This window comes from Macrotis lagotis, chromosome 2, assembly GCF_037893015.1.
Source record: "Macrotis lagotis isolate mMagLag1 chromosome 2, bilby.v1.9.chrom.fasta, whole genome shotgun sequence".
Lineage (NCBI taxonomy): Eukaryota > Metazoa > Chordata > Mammalia > Peramelemorphia > Peramelidae > Macrotis > Macrotis lagotis.
Window position 1 is genome coordinate 59,627,710 of NC_133659.1, and position 6,351 is coordinate 59,634,060.

Here is a 6,351-nt window from a genome sequence, read left to right on the forward strand (position 1 = left end):
ACTGATAATACTCATAAGAAACTTCTCATTTAATAGAACAGGTAGAAGGAGGTTTTATAGATGAAGCACAAGAGAGAGCCAAATTTGAAGATATAATATATTGTAAAAATGGAATCAATGGCTAAAAGGGAAATGTACTGGGAGTAAGATAAAGGAGAGGTAGAATAGGCCAATATATTTCATATAATAAGATTGTTTTATTACAATGAGCTATTGCAATGATATGGAAGGGGGGAAGATGAGGGGAAATGAGGGAACCTTTACTCTCATCAGAGGTGGCTTGGAGAGGAAACAGCATACATACTCAATGGGGTATAGACATCTAGGGTAAGAAAGAGAGAAGGGGGACAGGGGGAATGGGGTGGGGATGTAAGTGATGGGTGGACCATGGGAGAAAGTGGTGAGATATAACACATTTTCTTTTTTACTTCTTGCAAGAGGCTGGGATTGGATGGCCTGTCTGGGACCACAGGGCCAGGTGGTAGCTGGGCTTTAGGGGTGGTATGTGGATTTGGGGCCTCTTGGCCTCAGGGCCAGTGATCAGTCTGCTGCACCACTCAACTACCCTACAGCACATTTAAGAAGAGGGACAGAGGGGGCAGCTAGGTGGCATAGTGGATAAAGCACCAGCCTTGGAGTCAGGAGTACCTGGGTTCAAATCTGGTCTCAGACACTTAATAATGACCTAGCTGTGTGGCCTTGGGCAAGCCACTTAACCCCATTTGCCTTGAAAAAACCTAAAAAAAAAAGAGGGACAGAGTGAAAGGAGAGAGAAAATATAGTATATGGTAGTGGGGAAGTACAAATGGAGGGAGTTGCGATCAGCAATGGCAACAGTGGAAAAACATGGAAGTAGCTTTTGTGATGGACTTATCATAAAGAATGTGGTCCACCCATGACAACTGGTGGTGTTGGAACACAGACTGAAGCACATTTATTATTTTTATTTTTATTATTATTATTATTTTTATTATTATTATTTGGGGGGGTTGCAGAGCAAATGGGGTTGGGTGGCTTGCCTGAGGCTGCACAGCTGGGTGATCGTTGGGTGTATGAGGCTGGATTTGAGCCTGGTACTCCTGGCTCCAGGACTGGTACTCTGTCCACTGCGCTACCTAGTTGCCCCTGCTATTATTTTTTAATTTTAATTTTGATTTTTTTCTCTTTACTTTATTGCTCATGAAGGTCTCTATTTTGGGGGGTGAGGGGGTATTATGTTTACTCTTAAACAAGAATATTTTAGTACTTTATTAAAAACATCATTTGTGCAAAAATAGAAAATATAAAGGATACAATAAAAAAATTAAAAATAAATTTAATAAGAAACATAAATTTGGGAAGACAATGATCAATTAATGGATAAATAGATCAATCAGTTTCTGATGGTGGCATGATCTGTTGGTCCTTTTGTTGGTGCCCTACACTATGGCAGTTCAATTAGATAGTAAAGCTTTCGTATGAGCCTTGCAGCACCCACCAGAGACAATATACTGTTTAATTCAATGGCTATTTTGCACAAAACCATCTACAATACTTCCAAGGCCATTTCTCTTCTGATGCTTCAGTTCTCTGATGAGAGGAAATGGAAGAATGGTTAGCTGCAGAGGTCAATCTCTTTGTGGAAGCCCTTCAAAAATATGGAAAAGATTTCACTGACCCCCTTGGAAATCCTTCATCATTGAATACTATTATATGTGGAAAGTAACAGACAGGTATGTCCAACAGGCAGTTGAGGCAGAAAGCAAATGAAAGCAACTATAACGAATCAAATCCAAATCAATTTACTATAAATAATGCCAAGGCTGGTGGTGTAAATGATACAGGATACTGAGTCAGAACCCAGAAGGCAGCCAGACTCATGAAAGTTGCTCTGCCATATAGTCTTACCAGTGGTATTCTTGGGGGGGGGGGGGTCCTCCTAACATATAGTGCTATCTCTGTGAATCTTTTTTTTTTAGGTTTTTTGCAAGGCAATGGGGTTAAGTGGCTTGCCCAAGGCCACACAGCTAGGTAATTATTAAGTGTCTGAGATCAGATTTGAACTCAGGTATTCCTGACTCCAAGACCAGTGCTCTATCTACTGTGCCACCTAGCCGTCCCCTATCTCTGTGAATCTTGATGGACATATTAGAAGAAATATGATGGTTTGAAAAATGCCAACCTGATTGGATAATGAAAGACCAGGATCAAACCACAATAACATGAGCCCTCATGGTATCCCTGTACAGAACAATGAGAATCCAAAGTTTGTTATGAAGACAAGTCTTCTATTTACATACAACCAAACTGACAGGGATTGCTAGATGTCTGTATAGATAACCTTATATGCATATCAACAATGCTTCTATCAAAGATAAATGTACTACTCAGTTACCAAAGTCTAGAACCCACTGATATTAGACCAAGAGATATGAAAACCTTTGGAAGCTATACTCCAGTATCTAGAGATTCATCTCTGTCCTCCAAAGGCAGACCCCATAAAGAGTTCTCTCAATAACCTTACTCCTGCCAAATAAATTTAAGTCATTAATAATGGGTCCCCAATCATCCTGGGCAAAGAAGTTATGAAGAACACAATGGCATGGATGGAACCAAGCCAAAATTTGCTGCTCAGTGGGAAACCCTATATAGCAAAAGTCAAAGTAATTCATGGTGGATCCCTGGATAAACTGGATTGACATTCCAAATTATGTGCTTTACATACCAATTTAAAAGTTGCTTTCATCTTCTGAGGCAAAAAAAGCTGTCCATCTCCCTTAGAAGTCTAACATCCTTTGACCAAGCCAGTCCCTACAGTTCTTCTAGTATTTGGGAGGCTCTGAAAGAATATATGGGAGAGAAGTATTAGACTGGCTACCAAACTAAAATCTAGAGAGCCATTGTGCTGACCTCATTGCTATATGCCTGTCAAACTTGGACAGTCTACCAACACCATGTCAGGAAACTGAATCACTTCCATTTAAATAGTCTCAGGGAGGTTCTGAAGATCACCTGGCAGGGAAAGATACCAGATACTAAGGTCCTTTCTCAAGCTAAACTGCCTAGCATTCCAACATTACTTCAGGGAGTGCAACTACAATGGGCTGAACACATTGTTAGAATGACAGAAGAATGCTTGCCCAAAAACTATTTTATGGAGAATGCACACAAGCCAAGCACTCACAAGGGAGTCAGAAGAAGTGATACCAAGTCACCCTGAAGGTCTCATTGAAGAATTTTAGAATAGATTGTACAGCATAGGAGACACTGGCATAGGACCACCCAGTATGGTGTGCCCTCATCAGTGAGGGTGCTGTGCTCTATGAGGAAGGCAAAATTGAAACAGCTCAAAAGAAACATGACATCCATAAGTTTAGAATACCCTCCCCAGTGTTCACATGGACTATTTGTGCCCAACCTGTGGTAGGGCATTTTGAACTTGTAATGGTCTGATCAGTCAAGTTGGACACATTGTAATTTTTTTAATGGGATAAATGTTTATTTTTGCACCTGAGCTCCAAAATATACTATGTGAAAACAAAAAAGAAAATCTGTGAACTTGAGGGACCACAAGTAAATGAATCTACAGTGTGATGGGGCAGCCAATACAACTGATTTTTTTTTCTAGACAGAATCCAGTTATAGCATGGACACATTGTAATTTGTCTCAAACATAGTGATGTCATTTTGATCTTCTTCCCTAATGAAGGACAAGAACCAACCAACCCTACAGTTCAAGCTGCAGCCCCTGCCAGTGAATCAGGAGCCCATCTTCTCTGAGGACTAACAACCCTTTGATCTTTCAGACTAGCATCCCACCTTGACTAACCCTCTGGAACTATTCTAAATTTGTCCAAAAAACATTTTTTCTATTGCCTTGCTGTGACACTGAAGAGGGGAGAATTTGTAAAGCAGTGATTGGCATATTTTAACCCCTTTAGGGAACTTAATTATAACTATGACCATAACTGCATTTGCCTGAGCATTCTCATTCTTTTTTCTAGCCCTCTCTCCCCTCCTCCCCTCTACTATACTCTTCTTCCTTTAAGTTTGGTTTCCCCCTCTCCCTTCTTCTTTTCTCTTATTTTCTTCTCCCTCTTTCTTTCTTTCCATTCCCCCTTTTTCCTTTTCCTTTTAGCTTGTGTACTCTTCTCTTTTTTCCCTGCTCCCCCCACACACACCAATTTCTTTGTTTTATTTTTAGGTACCTTCCCCTTCCTGTTTTTCCCTGCCACTGCAGGGGACTCTGTTCCATGTGTGGACACAATGGAGAAGAATTAAGATTTAACTTATTCAGAGAATAGAAAGCTGTCATATTTAATTTTCTGTTTACTTTTTGGGTGGAATGAAAACTTGGAATCTTCTTTTGTATATCTGTCTTAGAGCTAGCACTGGGGGGGCCTCTGCTTTCATGACACTATGTTGTAAGATTTTGTTCTAATCTGTTGAAGGTGCCATTTTGTTTTATTTTTATTACCTTTTTTGCAGATGAACTTGAGAACTGTAACTCATATTTCGAATATTAGAATCAGAAAAGCTGGCATCAAGTTCAGCTAGTTGTCTTGGGTCTGTCCCTTGTCTTTACAATAATTCTTACATTCAAAACAGAGCATAAAAGAGAGCGAACCCTTTCTCATCTCTGGCACCAAAACCATCCCTTCTCCTTGGCCCCAGAACATCTGTGGCAAACTCAAGAATCTTGACAATTGTGCATGCTCTTGACCTTTGTGGGTGAAGAATGCTGAGCAGCAAGGCTCAATTATTTACTTCTCCAAAGAGAGAAGTCTGGGAAATTAGGCCCTAGGTCTCTAACTAATATTACTCCTTGCCTCTAATAATCATTGAGATGTACTAGCACAAGCCAAGGGCAGAAGAGCAGCAGCAAAGGTCAGTTTACTTATGGACCCATTTCCCTAGCTTCTCTTCCCTACTTCAACCACCTAAGCCCAAACCTTAGAGAATTTTAGTCTTGACTCAACATCAGTATTTTGGATACAATGATGATTTTAATTTAGAGGACTTGGCTTGTTAAAGTACATTACTGAACAGTTTTCATTTCGGAAGAAGCTTAACGTCCAATTGGATTTTAATTTGTGTGTACCTTGATTGCCAAAATCATGTCTTTTTACCAGAACCCATTTGTGTTTCAGGTTTTCATGTCTTCTGACCTTGTTCTGTACTAAGACCAGCTTGGTTTTCCTCTTAATCTCCTTTATATGAGGCATTTATGAAGAAATCTCTACTGTGTTTGAACAGATGTAAAGTCTCATTTGCAATGTGTGTTGATTTGTACATACTCCTGCCTCTGAGAGATAAAGCATGGAATAAAGTCCTTATTCATTCCTGCAGGCTGTGTGGCCATGTGACAGACAGGCCAGGGGAGCACTATGTTGAACTCATTCCAGGTGATAAGGTTTGCTGTCCACTGGCTGTGTCAGTCATGTGGAAACCCTGAGGCAAAAGACAAGACATTTCCATTCCTTTCCTTACAGTGCAAATAAATCCACTAATGGAACCTTTGTGAAAGGGGAAAAAACCCTCTGGATGGAGTCAGGGGACCTGAGTTCAAATTCCATTTTGAATACATTTTGGCTACCCGTGGGACCTTGGACAAAGAACACAATCATCCTGGATCTAGCCCTCTATCTATGATCCTTTACCCTTTCAATGTGACCAAATTATCTTGCGGATCCTCACATGTGACATTCTTTATTGTTATGCCTTTCTTCACATTGTCCAGTTGCCAGAAATATATTCCTTCTTGCCTTTGCCTCTTAAGGTCCTTCATTTTTTTTACTAAGATGAGTTCAAAAGGCCACCTCTTACATGATGCCTTTCCTGTTCCCATCTAAATGCTTGGGCCTCCCTCCCAAAAAATACCTTACATTTATTGTGTCCATATTTAAAATTATTCTTGTTCTCTCCCTGATAGAATTAGTGTTCTTTGGAATCCAGGTTCTCTACTTTTGACTTTTTATCTCCAGCATTTAACACAGTGCCTTGCTTCAATATTACATCAGCTAGGGAACGATGATTGGTAAAGAGAAAAAAACTAAATTGTTTGATCAAGGCTATGAAAATTGGGGCAACTTTGGGAAATTTTTTAGTCTCTGACTACCTGCATACATGTGTTCAGTATACATACACACACACACACACACACACACACACACAAACACACATATAATATATATATTATATATATATATATGCCTTCTGGCTACTGTATATGACAATCAATAGACCTTATTAGTTTGAGATAATTTCTGTCTCCTCAGTTTTATAACCAGCACAGATAATTCTGTATGACATTCAACATTGTAAGAGCAATGATTTCCAAGATTTTTACTTAAAAATCTTTCATTCCCCATG

General features: G+C 39.7%; 1 pseudogene; it reads left to right on the forward strand.

Annotated features, from left to right (window-relative positions):
• The first annotated feature begins 387 nt into the window (after window positions 1-387).
• Window positions 388-2,678, forward strand: LOC141511876 (metastasis-associated protein MTA1 pseudogene; annotated as a pseudogene).
• The last annotated feature ends 3,673 nt before the right edge of the window (window positions 2,679-6,351 follow it).